The sequence below is a fragment of the Protopterus annectens genome, chromosome 9.part0 (genome assembly GCF_019279795.1).
Source record: "Protopterus annectens isolate FY-2018-M chromosome 9.part0, PAN1.0, whole genome shotgun sequence".
NCBI lineage: Eukaryota > Metazoa > Chordata > Ceratodontiformes > Protopteridae > Protopterus > Protopterus annectens.
In genome coordinates this window covers 1,082,267,198-1,082,283,755 of record NC_056743.1, presented here as the reverse complement: position 1 = coordinate 1,082,283,755, position 16,558 = coordinate 1,082,267,198, and the positions used below count along the sequence as shown (strand labels likewise).

Genomic DNA, 16,558 nt, shown 5'->3' with positions numbered 1-16,558 from the left:
ACAACCATCACCTAAAGCATAGCACCAAGTCAAACTACAGTGGGGAAGGAGGGAGGGTAAACTGGACTGCAGCAATGTGGATCTTCGAACATCTACATTTATGGTAGGTACAAAACTGTACTATGTTCTTCATCTCACATTGCTGCAGTCCTTACTTATGGGTAGAATCCCAAAGCAACGGGAAAGGGAGGATGGTAAAAAGCATTAGGGGCCGCTAAAATGCCCTGTAAAATTGCAGTGGCAAATCCAGCCCTAGACTTAGAATAAAGAGGAAGGTGGTAATGTTTAGAAAAGGTATGCACTGAACTCCAAGAAGCTGCCTCCAAAATGTCTTTTGTAGCTACCCCCCTTAGAAAGGCCGTAGAAGTAGCAGTAGCCCTAGTGGAATGAGGCCTGATTCCAGCAGGAATCTCCTTACCATGATGGGAATAACAGAAAGAAATACAAAACCCAATCCATTTAGAAATAGTTTGTTTTGAAACAGGTTTACCCTGTGAACCCAAAGCAAAAGAAACAAACAATTGCTGAGACTGTCTGAACTCCTTGGTTCTGCTCAAATAAAAACGCAACTGCCTGTGAATATCCAAAGTATGCAAAAGTTTCTCCCCTTTATTTTGGGGGTTTGCATAAAAAGTAGGCAAATAAATAGTTTGATTTAAGGCCACACTAGAAACCACTTTAGGCATAAAGGAAGGATTAGTACGTAAAGATACCCTATCCTTATGAAAAATCAGGAAAGGCTCCACTGCCATGAGGGCCTGTAATTCAGAAACCCTTCTTGCAGAGGTAATGGCCAACAAAAAGCAGTTTTCCATGACAAATACTTTAACTCGGCAGTAGCTGCAGGCTCAAAAGGTTGTAGAGTAAGTTTTTCCAACACAAAATTGAGATCCCAAGCAGGAGTAGGAGCTCATTGGGGTCTTATATTCTTTGCCCCTCTAAGAAATTGCTTAAACCAAGGATGAGTGAATAAAGGAGGGTCACAATCATAGTGAGCAGAAATGGCTGCAGCATGAACCTTTATTGAGGAGAAAGACAAACCCTTGTCCAATAGCTCAGTAAGATATTGAAGAGCAACACTTAAATCAGGTTTGGAGACATCAAGGTCCTTTCCTTTGCTCCAAATAAAAATCTCCTCCATGTATCCGTAAACTTTCCTGGTACTAGGCCTCCTGGCCTCCAAAATAACATTCAAAACTTGTTGTGGAAGCTGAGACCTTCCAGAGTCTAAAACAGAATATGCCAGGCTGTTAGATGCAGAGACTGAATCTTGACATTGAGGAAGTGACTGTCCTCTTGTGACAAAGGTGCGGAATCAAAGGCAGAGGCCATGGAGGTTCTCGTACTAAACTCCTCAGTAGTGGGTACCAGTGTTGTCGAGGCCAATCCGGTGCTATCAAAATCATGGTTGGCTTGTCTTGTCTGGCCTTCAAAAGTACCTTGGGAAGAAGAGGCAGAGGTGGAAAGGCATATACATGCAGATTGTTCCAACTGAATGATAGAGCGTCCACCTTCCAAGCTGTGTGATGAAACATTTTGTGCAAAACTTTGGCAACTGGTAATTTAGTGGAGAAGCGAACAGATCTATGTCTGGAGTTCCCCATAACACTGTCAACTGTTGAAATACATGAGGATCCAATTTCCACTCGTGAGGATCCACTATTTGTCTGCTCAATACATCTGCTAAGGAGTTCTGTGCTCCTGGTAGAAACCTTGCCTGAAGATTGAGGTGTAGATTGAGAGCAGTTTCCCACAGAATCATCGCTTGCCTGCAAAGAGGGTAAGAATGGGTTCCCCCCCTGCTTGTTGATGTACCACATGACAGTAGTGTTGTCTGCTTGAATCAACACCTGCCCTGGGTGAAGTAAATCTTTGAAAGCCATCAATGCAAACTGGACTGCTAACATTTCTTTCCAAGTTGATATGCAAATGTTGGAGTTTGACAGGCCACGTGTTTTGCACCCATTTTCCATTGAGGTGTGCTCCCCAAGCCTTGTCCGAGGCATCTGTCGTTAGAATCTGACTCGCCTCTGGCCGGGTCACAGAGAGTCCCTTGTTTAGGTGACATTCCTGAGCCCACCACAAAAACTCCTTCTGAATGCAACGTATTATCTGAATGACAGTGTCTAGCTCTTGGCAGTGCTGTGTCCACACATTTTTGAGATACCATGGAAGCTTCCTCATATGCAATTTGGCATTGGGAAGCACCAGAATACAAGATGTCATGAACCCCAAGGCTTGAAGGACTGTCCTTGCAGTCAGCCTGGACCGTAGAGACATTTGCTGGAAATAAAGAGAAAGGCTTCTTTGTTTGTCCGGGGTCAAAAAGGCCATCTGGGAAGCTGTATTCAGTCTCACACCCAGAAAGCACATGTCCTGAGAGGGTACTAGACTGGACTTTGTTTCATTCACAGAATACCCTAGGCATCTTAACACTGCCATCACATACTGTAGATGATGAAGAAGTTTGTCCTTTTCTTGTGCAATAATCAGGCAGTCGTCCAAATAAGGATAAATCTGTATTCCTCTTAGTCTGAAAAATGCTATCACTGGAGCCAGAACCTTTGTGAACACTCTGGGCGCAGTAGATAAGCCAAAGGGCAATGCAGAGAACTGATAATGTAAATTTCCAGCCCGAAAACGCAGGTACCTCCTGCAACTGGGCCTGATAGGAACATGAAGGTAAGCCTCTTTGAGATCCAGAGTAACCATCCAGTGATCTTTTCCCAACAGAGGTAAAAGTTGTTGTAAAGTCAGCATCTTGAACTTTGGAATGTCCAGATAAGTGTTGAGGATAGATAAATCCAAAATTGGTCTCCACGTGTTCCCTTTCTTTGGAACTAGAAACAGGCGAGAATAAAATCCTAGGCCCACTTCTGACAGAGGAACTGGCTGTATAGCTCCTATTTGAAGAAGTAAAGAAATTTGTCTGTGAGCCTCTATCCTTTGCCGAGGAGGGACGTCTGGCATGCCTTTGAAAGGAGGCATGGTATGGAAATAGAACTTGTAACCTCGGTTTATAATGTCCAATACCCATTTGTCCTGGGTGACTAAATGCCAATTTTGCTTGAAAAGAGCCAACTTTCCTCCCAAAGGAGCTGCCCGGCAAGAAGAATCTGGCAGCTGAAAATGCAGGTCATTGGGCCTGTTTACGAAAGGACTGGCCCCTGCCCTCACCAGCAGATTGAGCAGGCGAACTCCATTGTCTCGGCCTGAAGGTACTCTGAGCTCTGCCCCTACCAAGCCTAGATCTACCCCTAGACTGAGAATCAGAAGTAGGGTACGTCCACCCCTTAGTAGGCTAATTTCTACTAAACTTTGGAGGTTGTACCTGCAAAAAATCTTTAACAGTCTGCATAGACTTAGCCTCGTCTTCCATTTTCTTTAAGACTGACTCCACAGGAGGACCAAACAAAACTTCAGACTGTAAAGGGGCATCCAGAATTCTAGACTTAACATGCTCAGACAAATTCTGATCCTTAAGCCAGGCGTGCCTACGAATAACTGAACTAGTGGCAGCCACCCTAGAAGAAGCCTGTAAAGCATCAAAACCACATTGCAAAGAGTGCTTACCCACCTGTTCAGAAACATGCACTAAATCCTGCAATTCTTTACACTCTATGCCCTCTGCCAAAGCATCCACTTTAGATCTTAGCTGAGAAAGGAGGAAATTATAATACTTCAACATATGAAACTGGCAGTTCAAAGCTCTCATTGCTAAAGTAGAAGAGGAATACACCTTCTTACCCCATCTATCCAAAGCTCTAGCTTCCTTATCCAGAGGAACCGGATTCTTAACAACAGAGGCTCTAACACCCTTAGGCCCCTGACTAATAGTTTCTGGGTCCGCCCTAGGACTCTTATACAGATATTTATGAGCCTCAGGCACCCTGTAATACCTGTCCGGTCTGTGGTAAAAACAAGAACTCCCTAAGCCTCTTCCGTGAATCAGAGTAATCCTGTTCCTCCCACTTAAAATGCTCCCTCATGGAATGCAGAGTTTCTGAAAATGAAAAATCCTCTGGAGGAGAAGCAGAAGGAGTGGAATCCTCTGCATCAGAATCAGAATAAGGAGGGAAATCTGGAATGTCTTCAGCAGAAGACTCTGAATCATCTGAGGCCTGCTCCAAACTTTCCAACTCTGGCTCCATCCTGGGCCTCTTATCAGGAGGGCATAGAACCTCTAATTAAAGTAATCAAATCCTCTGCCATTTTAAGCATGTGCTTTTTAGGCACAGACCCTGAAGAACCAGAACGGACACCAGAGGAAGGCAAAACAGACCTGCCCTTAGAAGGAGCCTTAGAAACAGTAGCAGAAGGCCTAACCACCTTAGGCATAGAAGGGAGAATAGTAACCTGAGAGGCCCCTTCAGCCTGACCTGCCTCCTGAGAGGCCACATCTTGTAAAATCAAAATTTCCCCCTGGGACTCAACAGAAACTTCAGCCGGATCCACCTGTTCAGCTGTAGCTTCTAAAGGTCCAGCGTCCGAAACGGACGGATCATCCTGCCTAGGCTTTAAAGATTTGTCTTTGCGCTTCTTAGTAGAAGCAGGCGTCGGAACATCCGACGGCATATTATAATTACACCTCTTGCCAAAGACTAACCTAGCGCAATCTAACCTCCGTTTTATAGTGCGCTTATTAAACCTAGCACAAAACCGACACCCAACTACGTCGTGCTCCGGTCCCAAACAAGGAATACAAAGCGAGTGGTAATCCCTATGCGGTATCTGTTTCCCACAAGAAATACAATTATTCACTTTTTCTGACATCCAGTAAGTAATTGAGGCAAGAAACAACAAAAATATTCCCCAACGGGGTACTTAGCCCAACTTGGTATCGGTCTGAAACTCCGAAAACGAAAAATTTCAGAACGCCGAACGGCACTTGCAACGCTGCTTCTGCATCGGACCATGCGGCAAAAAAGACTGAGGATATGACGTCGATCATGCGCCTTTATACCCTGACGCTCTGATGTCAGATCTAGGCGCCCATGACCGACGTCAGCCTAATACTTTGGTATTCGGGCCGACCGAGGACAGCGGACTACCCATAAGTAAGGACTGCAGCAATGAGAGATGAAGAACATCTGGCAAATGGTAAAGCTTGGTGAAGGTATGTACAGAACTCCAGGTAGCAGCTTCTAGGATGTCCCTGATAGGGACACCTCTGAGAAGGGCTATAGAGGTAGATGCAGCCCTGGTTGAATGTGGTATTATCCCCTGTGGGATAGGCTTCCCATGGTGCTTTAGCAGAAATTAATGCAATGGCCTATCCATTTAGAAATGGTTTGCTTAATGGCCTTCCCCTCTGCCCCTGCAGCAAATGCCACCAGCAGCTGTTCGGATTTCCTGAGAGGTTTAGTCCTGTCCAAGTAAAACCTAAGTTGTCTGTGCACATCCAAGGAGTGCAGTATACGTTCCCCTTTGTTCTGTGGATTAGAAAAGAAGGTTGGCAAATGAATGGACTGATTAAGAGCCACACTGGATACTACCTTGGGCATGAAGGAGATTTTGGTCCTGAGGGACACCCTGTCCGCATGAAAGATGATGAAAGGCTCCACTGCCATAAGGGCCTGTAATTCAGACACCCTTCTTGCTGAAGTGATGGCTAAAAGACAGGCTGTTTTCCAAGAAAGGAATTTCAACTCTGCATTAGCAGCTGACTCAAAAGGAGTAAGAGTGAGATTTTCCAAATACAAAGTTAAGGTCCCAGGATCGAGTTGGGGCTCGCCTAGGTGGTCTTAAGCTTTTGGCCACTTTCAGGAACTGCTTGAGCTGTGGATGAGAGAAGAAGGGTGGTTCTGTGTTGTAATGAGCTGAGGCATGAACTTTGATGGAGGAAAAGGAAAGGCTCTTCTGAAGCATCTCAGTTAAGTATTAAATAATCGGAGGTAAACTGGGTGCTGCTGTGGCCATCCCTTGAGTTTAGCTCCAGGCACATAATCTTTTCCATTTTTCTGATTAAAATTTTCTAGTACTAGGCCTCCTTGCCTCCAAAATGACATCCAACACTTGTTTAACTGGGGGATGGTAATGGAGAGATTAGGTAATTAGCCAGGCTTGCAGGTTCAGGGTTTGAAGCTGGGGGTGCAGAATCTGGCTCTCCTGCTGAGACAGCAGGGTAGGGGTCCGAGGTAGGTGCCATGGGGCCAGCTGTGACACTGCGCAAGAAGGGGTACCAGTACTGGCATGGCCAGTCTAATGCAATCAGTATCATCCTTTGTTTGTCCTGTTTGATCTTTAGTAGGACTTTGGAGAGGAGAGGCAGAGGAAGAAAGGAATAAAATGACAGATTTTTCCAGCTGAAGGACAGAGCATCCACTTTCCAAGCTTGTTTGAGAGGAGTCTTTGTGAAGAACTTGTCCAATTGGTAGTTCTGGGGGGAGGCAAACAGGTCTATATGCGGGATCCCCCATTTGTTGATTAACATGTTGAAACTCTTTGGTTCCAGTTTCCAATTGTGTGGTTCCATGAGACTTCTGCTTAGTTCGTCTGCCAGTGTACTTAGTTTTCCTGGCAGGAAGTGAGCCGGTAGATGCACTTGGTAGCTCAAGGCTGTATTCCACAGAGCCATGGCTAGTCTGCAAGGGTACCCCCCCTGCATGTTTATGTACCACAACAGTGGTGTTGTCCTCTTTACCATTAACTGTCCTGGAAGAATGTGGTCCTTGAGGGCTGTCAAGAGCATTCTGTACAGCTAACATTTCTTTTTGATCGATATGCAGGTGCATTTGACTTTGGTTCCATTTGCCCTGAATGCACTTCCCTGCCAGGTGAGCCCCCCATGCATAGTCTGATGCGTCTGTTAGGGTTTGGGCAGCAGGGGGAAGAGTGAATGGTAGTCCCTTCTTTTGGTGGCAGGCCTCTGCCCACCAAAGAAATTCTAACCGTAGGCAAGGTATGATAGGAATCATTGCTTCTAGGTCCTGAGAATGTTGACAACATAGGCTTTTTACATACAATTGTAGTTTCCTCATATGCAGTCTTGCATATGGAATTAGTAGATTGAACAAAGCAATGAATCCAAAGGCTTGCAGTATTTGCCTTGCAGATAAGCAGGGTTTTTGTGGCCACTAGTTTGAAGTTGTCAAATGAATTTGTTTCTCTGGCGTGAGGAAAGCCATCCGGGAATTTGTGTTCAAGCTTGCTCACAGAAATATGATTTGTTGACAGGGTACCAGATGTGATTTCTTTTAGTTTATGGTGCACCCCAGACAAGTTAACACCTTTTGTACAAATGCCAGATGATTCAGATGCATGTCCTGGCTTTCTGCCTGAATTAGACAATCGTCCAGGTATAGGTATATTTGAATATTTCTTTGCCTGCAAAATACAATGACTGGAGCTAGGTACTTTGTGAATACCCTGGGTGCAGTAGACAAGCCAAAGAACAGTGCAGAGAACTGACAGAGCAAGCACGCTGCTTTAAAGCATAGGTATTTTCTGCAAGATTCCCTGACTGGGATGTGCGGGTAGGCATCCTTTAAATCCAGTGCTGCCAACCAGGCATCTTTGCCTATCATGGGAAGCAAGTGGTGAAGGGTTAGCATCTTGAATTTTGGAATCACCAAAAAGGTGTTTAGGATAGGCAGGTCCAGGATAGGACGCCAAGAGTATCTTTTCTGGGTAACAGGAAAAGTCTCGAGTAGAAACCTTGTCCCTTTTCCTCTTCTGGTACAGTTTGAATAGCTTTTAAACTTGAGTACTTGCTTTTGAGCATCTACCCACTGATTTGGGGGTAGATCTGGCCAACCGTTTGGGGTTGGTAGTGTGTGGAAGTGAAATCTGTATCCTTAGGAAACTATGTTTAAAAGCCATTTGTCCTGGGTAATGCATTTCCAATTTTTTTGCTTGCAGAGCAATCTTTCCCCCTAACGGAGCAGTCAGTTGAGAAGTGCCTGGAAGTTTTAAAGTTAAGTAACTGAAACAGCTTACCATAAGGGGGAGGCTTACTACTCCCCGATTTGGAAATGGGAGCCCCCCACTGCTTAGTCCTGCTCATACCCTGGGACTAAAGACTAGGTGTTGTGCTGGTTCTGGGTTTGAACGGAGAAGGCCTGGAAAAGGCAGGAAAGGACCAATTTCTTGAAGATCAATGCCTACTAAATCTAGGAGGCTGCACTTGTAAGAAATCTTTAACAGTTTGCATAAATTTAGCTTTTTCCTCCATCTTTTTAAGAACTTCTGCTTTGTCACCAAACAGGCAGTCCTGATTTAAGGGAGCATCCAGCAATTTAGTTTTAACATGATCTGGCAAAGACTGCTCCTTAAGCCAAACATGCCTTCTAAGTACAGACCTGGTGACAGCAGCCCTGCAAGATGCCCCTAGTGAATCAAAAACACATTGCAAAGTATGTTTTCCAACCTGTTCAGCATTAAATCCTGTAAATCCTTATTTTCAGCGCAATCAGGAATAAACAATTTTCTGTTTAAGCAATCCAATAATATGCTAACACTAACATATGAAACTGGCAATTTAAGGCCTTGATGGCCAAGGTTGCAGAGGTGTATACCTTCTTACCCCATCTATCCAGGGCCCTGGAATATCTATCAGAGAGGGTAGGATTTTTAGCAGTAGTAGCATTAATGCCCTATGGTCCCTGTGAAATGGTCTCAGTGTCCACAGTAGGATTTTTAAAAAGGAACTTATGAGAATCAGGAACCCTGTAACATCCATCAAGTTTTCTGGGAGCAGGAGGTAGGGAGTCAGAGGCCAAGCTAGATTCCGAAAAGGCACAGTCAATGTCCACCACAGGAGGGACAGCTAAAGGCCTGTGTTGGGGCAGGAGTAAGAAATCTCTAAGCCTCTTTTTAGAATCTGACTAATCCTGGCTTTCCCAGTGAAAAGGTTCACTAAGAGAATGCAAGGTTTCACCAAAACTAAAATTCTCTGGGGAGAAGCAGAGGGAATCGAGTCCTCTGTATCAGAATCCTCATATGTAGATGAGGGTAAATCCTGGTCAGAGCAGACAAATTTCAGAATCCAGGTCATAAGTACATAAGCAAATTCAGTCCTAGGTCTCAGAGAGGGAAGGTTGGCTTCCACGATTAAAGTAATAATGTCTTCAGCCATTCTTATTTTATTTTTAGGCATAGAGGCCTGACCATGTGGTCTGGGCATCTGTTTCCTAGGTATGGTTAGAGTTTTAGGCCTAGATGATGGCGTCTGTTTAATATGCTAGCCAGTAGGCCTGAATACACACTCAGAAGCCGGTGCCTACACAGCGGCTCCAGACCCATCCAAGGTAGAGACAACCGCAGGTTCCACAGTTGAAGCATCTCACCGCATACCAGACTCTGAATGGGTCTCAGTAGAGGCCTGCGAATCTGAAGTAGCGGGAATCAGGGGTTGGGAAAGCACCTCGCTGAGTACCGGCGAACTGGCGACTAGCTTAGGAGAAGCGTTGTCGGCAGCTTTGGACCAAGGCTGCCTGTTTATCTCTGCGTTTTGTCAGAATGTCGGGTGGCTTACCGAAGACATATCTGGATAACTGAAAAGAGTACCAAAGTATTTAGAAGCGAAAATATACAGACGACGAATAGTTTATGGTTTAAATAAAGCACAAAGCAGAAAGCGAGGTAAGTCGTGGTCAGGGCCTAGGCAAGGAATACAGTACGAATGAAAATCTTTATGAGGTATTTGCTTTCCAGAAGAAATACAAATACTGACTTTTACTGACATTGGATTAGAGCAAGAAAATGTTTCCCCAACGGGGTACTTAGCTTTAGTTGAAGATTTCGGTTCTGAAACTCTAACGAAAATTTCAGGACTCTGCCGACCAGCACTTGCTAACTGCTTCTGCTTCAGGCACCACACGGCAAGAAAGACTGATGTAATGGTGTCGGCTGCATACTTTATACCCCTGACTACCTGAGGTCACGGAAGATGAGACAGCAACCGATGCAGGAAAAAAGACTTTGAAAATCAGGCCGACTGAGGGCTACTGCAAGCAGATAACCCAAATGTGGTGACTGCAACAGTGACAAACTAAGAACTTCCTGCTGTTGGGCCTCCGCCCATTGATTTGGGGGGAGGTCTGGCCAACCATTTGGGGTTGGTAGTGTGGAAGTGGAATCTGTATCCTCAGGAAACCATGTTCAAAACCCATTTGTCCTGGGTAATGAGTTCCCAGTTTTTTGCATGCAGGGTGAGCTTTCCTCCTAAGGGAGCAAGTAGTTGAGCAGGGCTTGGAAGGGTTAAGGTTAAGTCATTGTGCCATTTTTCCGAAGGGGGGGTGGTTTACTACTCCCTGCTTTGGAAGTGGGAGCCCCCCACTGCTTAGATCTGTGCGTAGCCTGAGACTGAAGTCTTGGTGGTCTGCTGTTCCTGGGTTTGGACTGAGAAGGCCTGGAAGGGAATGGAACGGACCAGTTCTTTGAATGCCAATGCCTACCGAATTTGGAAGGCTGTACTTGTAAAAAATCATTAACAGATTGCATAGATTTCACTTTTTCCTCTATCCTTTTGAGGACTTCCTCTGCTTTGCTGCCAAAAAGGCGGTCTTGGTTTAAGGGTGCATCCAGTAATTTAGTTTCAACATGCTCTAGCAAGTTTTGTTCCTAGAGCCAAGTATGCCTTCTAAGTACAGACCCAGTGACAGCAGCCCTGCAAGATGCTTCTAAAGCATCAAAACCACATTGCAAAGTATGTTTACCAACTTGTTCAACAGAATGCATTAAATCTTGCAATTTTGTGTTCAGCATAGTCAGGAATCATCATTTTCTGTTTAAGTAGTCCCATAATATGCTGCCAATACTGTTAAATATGAAATAAGAAGTTATGTACTCACCATAACGTTCCATCTGAGTAGGTGACTTCATTTGTCTGCAACCTTTGGGTCTTGGATCCGATCTTGGATCCCAGCCGGCAACTTATTTCATAGCTTAGAGATCCGAGCTCCTAGCTCCTCCCCTTACCCATAATCCCCTGTCAACCCTGACTGACCTCAGATCAAGTTTGCCCGTATACAAAAAAGCCGAAGGCTAATACATCCCGAAGGATACCATAGGATGACATACAGGAACAAGAAAATTCTGAGGGCCAGGGGGAAGGAGGGGGGGAAGTAATAGCGACTAGGAACGCCATTTTCCAAGAGGTACTTAAGATCGATCGAGGCAGCCGGTTCAAAAGGGAGAGCTGTCAAGGCCTGTAAAACTAGAGCCAAATCCCAAGGGGGTACAATTTCCCTGACAGGAGGTCTGAGCAAGAAAGTACCCTTGAGAAAGGTCTTACACAATTTCGCTGTAATCAAGGGGCCCGATTCATGCCCCACATGGTAATAAGAAATAGCTGCTAGTTGAACCTTGACCGTAGAGCAGCTAGCCCCCTGATGGAACAGACCTGTAAGGAACTCCAACACAGACTGTAACGGGGCTATGAAGGGATCTAAATTATTATTCTCAGCCCAGATGGAGAAGCGTTTCCACTTACTACGATAGACTTTCCTAGTGGAAGGTTTATGTGCTGCTACGAGAATGGCTAACTGGTGAAGAGATTCCAGGAGTCCTGACTTGGAGTGGAACTGGAGCAGCCAAACTGTCAACTTGAGGTTGTCCAGATTCGGGATCGGGAGGTCTAGGGGATGAGATATTAGATCCGGGAGGGGATCTAGAATCCCAAGGAGGATTCAACAGATGAGACCACAGGTAAGGGAACCACGTTTGACGAGGCCAGAATGGGGCAATGAGAATCATCCTGCTCCCCAACCGATTGGCTTTCTGTATGAGTTTCAGCATCAGGGGCAGAGGAGTGTAGGCATAAAGTAGACTGGGGGGCCAAGCACGCACCAGAGCGTCTCTCGGGGATTCCACGACGGGGGGAATTAGAGCGAAGTAGCTGTTGCATTACGTATTCGAGGGAGAGGCGAAGAGATCGCAACAGGGTTGCCCCCACAAGGCAAAATCTGCTTCACTACCTGGGGATTGAGAGACCACTCGTAGGGTGAAAGGATGGTGCGGCTGAGTCTGTCCGCCAGTATGTTGGACCATCCCGGAATGTGCGTTGCAACAAGAAAGCGGTTGGTAGAAATCGCCCATTCCCACACTCTCATGGCCTCTCGACAAAGAGGATAGGACCTGGTTCCCCCCTGTTTGTTAATGTACCAGACCACTGACATGTTGTCAGTCTGTATCGCAATAGTCCCTACCAGAAGAAGGTTCTGTAGTGCTTGCAACGCCAATAGCACCGCCCTCATCTCCAGGACATTGATATGCAAGGAGGTCTCTGTGTCGTTCCACGTGCCTTGGACCGTCTTGCCTGCGCAATGCCCCCCCCCACCCGAGGCAAGAGGCGTCCGTGGTCACCGTGGCGAGGGGAGGAGGCATGGAGAAAGGACGTCCCGTATGGAGATCCGGAGATTGGAGCCACCATAAGAGAGCCATCCTGCACGCCCTGCTGATGGAAATAGGATGGTTTAGGGGGTAACGTTGAAAATACCATTGGACTTGAAGGGTATATTGCAGTACCCTCATGTTCAGATGAGCCAATGGCAAAAGAGTGATTGCTGCCGCCATGGAGCCTAGAGCCCTCAGGACCCATCCTGCCGGTGGAGCTGTTGACTGGAGGATGGCCCGCACATGCAGCCTCAGGTTCTGAAGACGTTCCGCGGTCAGAAATGCTAGAAGCTTTCTTGTATCCAATTTGGCCCCTATAAACTCTATCACCTGAGTCGGAGCAAAAGAGGATTTTGTTCATGTTGATGGTGATGCCCAGCTGGGGAGCCAGCCGGAGGAAGTAGTCCATGGCTGAGCAAAGTAGATGCCTTGTCGGGGCGGTCAGGAGCCAGTCGTCCAGGTATGGAAAAACCTGCATTCCCTGGAGTCTCAGGTGGGCTGCTATCACTGCTAATACTTTGGTAAACACCCTGGGGGCTGTGGTGAGACCAAAGGGAAGGACCCTGAACTGGTAGTGACTGTCTCCAAGCCGGAAGCGGAGAAACCTCCTGGATAGTCTGTCCATAAGAATGTGGTAGTACGCATCCTTGAGGTCTATAGAGCACATCCAGTCGTTCTCCCGCAGTAAGGGGAGAATGGATTGAAGAGTGACCATCCAGAATTTTTCTTTGGTTACCGACAGGTTCAGAAGGGAGAGGTCTAGGATTGGCCTTAAGTCCCCCATCTTTTTTGGCACCAGAAAGAACCTGGAGTAAAACCCTAATCCGAGCTGGTCTGGGGGGATGGGCTAGATTGCTCTTTTTTCTAGCAGCTGCTGGATCTCTGCAGCTGCTGCCTCCCTTTGATCAGGTGGTACATCGGGGAGGCTTTTGATTCTGGGGACATGATACATGGGAATTTGGTAACCTCTGGATATGATACGAAGCACCCAGCGATCTGATGTGATGGACTCCCAAGCTGCCAGGTGCTTCGAGAAACGCCCCCCGACTGCCTCCAGAGTGGAGCAGTCGAGCAACCCCTCAGGGTTGCTGCGCGGGTCGGTCAGAGAAAGTTTCCCTGGACCCAAAATTCTTCGGGCCCCCTCTACCTCTAGGGCGGCGTCCTCCTCCTCTGCCACGGAAGGGCTGGTTGTCCGGAGCAGGCTGGGAATGTTGCGATTTCCGGAACCACATCTTCTTCTGTCCCTTTTGGTTCTTGGAGAAGGACCTCTGGGGAGCGGAGAAGCTGACTCAGACGGCAGACAACGTCTTCCCGTCCTTTTCGCTCTGGACTAAAGTGTCGCGAACGGTCTTGCCAAATAAGGCAGAACCATCAAAAGGGGCATTCGCAAATGACGCCTTAAAGGGTTCCGCGAAGTCACAATGTCGGAGCCAGGCCTGGCACCTCATGACTAGGCCTGCTCTGCTGGCTCTAGCGGCTCCCTCTGTAGCATGGGACAACAACCACATAGAGGTATTAGATATCTATCTTAGAGTGGCCATGCGAGTGGAGTACAATTGTTTGTCCTCCGCCGACATGGACTCCTTGGGGGAAGCAGCGTACTATTTGATATTGTCTCGCTGCATCCTAATAACGTGTGCCATATAGTTAAGAGACCTTACTGAGAAGGTCGCTGAACTAAAAACCCGCTTCCCCAGGCGATCCATCGAGCGGGACTCTTTGCTCGGTGGATGGACCGAGGGGCTCTCCTAAGCTAATTCCCTCTTGGCGGCTGCCGCCATCAACATGGCATCTACGGGGGGGGGAACCCTTGCTCCAGTGGGATCTGTCCGCAGGGGGGCTCAGAATTCTATCGGGGCGTTTGGGAACTGGCTCCACAGTGTCCGGCTCCTTCCACGCCCTGGTGGTAATAAGGTCCACCATGGGGTCGGCCGGAGGGGACAGCCAAGAGGTAGACTGTCCTGCTTCGAATGCCTCAAGGAACACGGACTCGGAGGAAGCCTTGGGGACAGACCCCCCCCCAATCCTGAGCATTTCCATGATGTCTCCGAAGGAGACATCTTCGGGGGGTGACCTGGGGGAGCCTTCCCCTTCATCCAAGTCCGTGTCTTCTGTTAAGGACTCGGGGGAGTCCACGTGTCTCCTCTTACACTTCTGCTTATGAGGCACATCCTCGGGGGGGGCTGTCCGAGGAGGTCTCACCAGCAATGACCTGTCCAGGGGAACGACGTGAGACATCGAAGCAGGCTGTCCCTGAGGCCAGGTGATGGAAGCCTGACTCAGCCGAGAGGGAGTGCGGAGTGGAGCCGAAGCAAGGGCCGGCGACCGGATGCAGTCAACAGAGCCCTCTCCACTGCATCGAAGGCAGAGGGGGAGTCACTCTCTCTGGGATCCGAAAGTAGACTCCCACTCGGATCCGATGGAGGGATCGGAACCGGCGCCGAGACCATCTGATCCAAAGGACCCACCCGTGTGCTCCGACCTAGACGGAGTCGAAGGCACACTGAATCCCACGGATCCGAAGCTCAGCCCACGGCTCCGAGAGCTCGGATCCAACAAGGAAGGACCCGACAGACTCGAGGGCAGAGTCGGATCTGAAGTACCCAGCACTGTCGCGCCGACCCACCCCCGGCTCCAACGCTGCCCGGCTCCATGCGCTCCGAACCCGAAAAGAGGGTGGGAGAAGAAGCTATCGAGGCAAAAAAAGGTGAGCTCCCCCACGAAGGGGGGTGGGGGAGGCATAAGCACTCCCATCTGCAGCTGGGCCTGGATGAACCTTCACATCATCCGGTCCAAGTCCGCATCCGAAAGGCTTTAGGTAGATCTAGACGAGGCCACCGAGGCAGGCCGGGAGTGCCGCCTCCATGACCTCGATGGAGATCGGGTCTCCTCCTCCTCAGGTCCCGAAGAGAAGCACGGGGATCGGAGCCGAGGAGGAGGAGACCTGGAAGCCGTGGAGGGAGAAGCCCGCTTAGCTGGGGGGGCTGAAGCGGAGGCCTCGGCCTGCTGCTTGTGGTGCTTCTCCCTCCTTTTCTCCCTCCTGACCTCCCTCTCTTCCGGCGCTTTAGTGGGAGTTTGAGTCCCGGTCGGGGGGAGGGGGGGCAGGAGTGGCCGCCACCGAGGACTGGGGTGGTACCACGGGAGTACCGGAGGCCAAAGCCGGATCTGGGGGCAAAAGTCCCGCCAGGATCAGCTTCGACCTACAGTCTTTCAGTGCCCTGAGGTTGAACGCCGCACAGATCGAACACCCAGAGGAGAGGTGTTCAACCCCAAGGCACCGAACACACTGAGTGTGGCCATCCGCCGGAAGCTTATGGCCACACTCGGTGCACTTGGAGAAAATAGGCTTTGGGGCCTCCGACATAGTTTTTTTAAATAAAAGTTTAAAACTACCTCACACAGACCAGGCCTCAACACACCCACACACACACTACGCACCAGCGAAAGAAGGGGAGGAATTACACTAAAAAATAAAAGTATACTGACAGAAAGGGATCCTAACCACACGCAAACACTTAACTATGAAAAATATATGAAAAATATAGAATTTTGCAAGAAAAAAGTAATCACTTATCTATAACACGCCAGGAGCTCAGCAATCTAGAAGCTTACTCTAAGAGCGGCAAACTAGATCTGAGGTCAGTCAGGGTTGGCAGGGGATTATGGGTAAGGGGAGGAGCTAGGAGCTCGGATCTCTAAGCTATGAAATAAGTTGCCAGCTCGGATCCGAGATCGGATCCAAGACCCAAAGGTTGCTGACAAATGAAGTACCTACTTCAGATCTGGCAATTTATAGCCATAATGGCCAAAGTTGAAGTGTATACCTTCTTACCCCATCTGTCTAAGGCTCTAAAATCTCTATCAGAAGGGGTAGGATTTTTGGCAGCAGTAGCCTTAATGCCTTTCGATCCTTGGAAAATGGTCTCTGGATACGCAGTAGGATTCTTGAAGAGGAACTTGAGAGTGAGGTACTCTGTAGTACCGGTCAGGTTTTCTGGGAGCTGCAGGTAAAGTGTCTGGGGTAAGGCTAGATTCCAAGAAAACATCCTCAACAGCCAGAACAGGAGGAATAGCTAGAGGCCTGTGTTGAGGCAGGAGTAAGAATTCCCCAAGTCTCTTTTTAGACTCAGAATAGTCTTGGCTTTCACAGCGGAAATGCTCCCTAGGGGTATGCATGGTTTCACCAAAAGAAAATTCTGGCGGGGAAGCAGAGGGGGGGGAA

At 48.0% G+C, this 16,558-nt stretch overlaps 1 protein-coding gene across 5 annotated transcripts in view; it reads right to left on the bottom strand.

The window, feature by feature from the left end:
- The window catches only part of PCBP2 (poly(rC) binding protein 2), a 1,588,534-nt gene that overhangs the window by 1,192,523 nt on the left and 379,453 nt on the right, over positions 1-16,558 (bottom strand). The window lies entirely within an intron of this gene.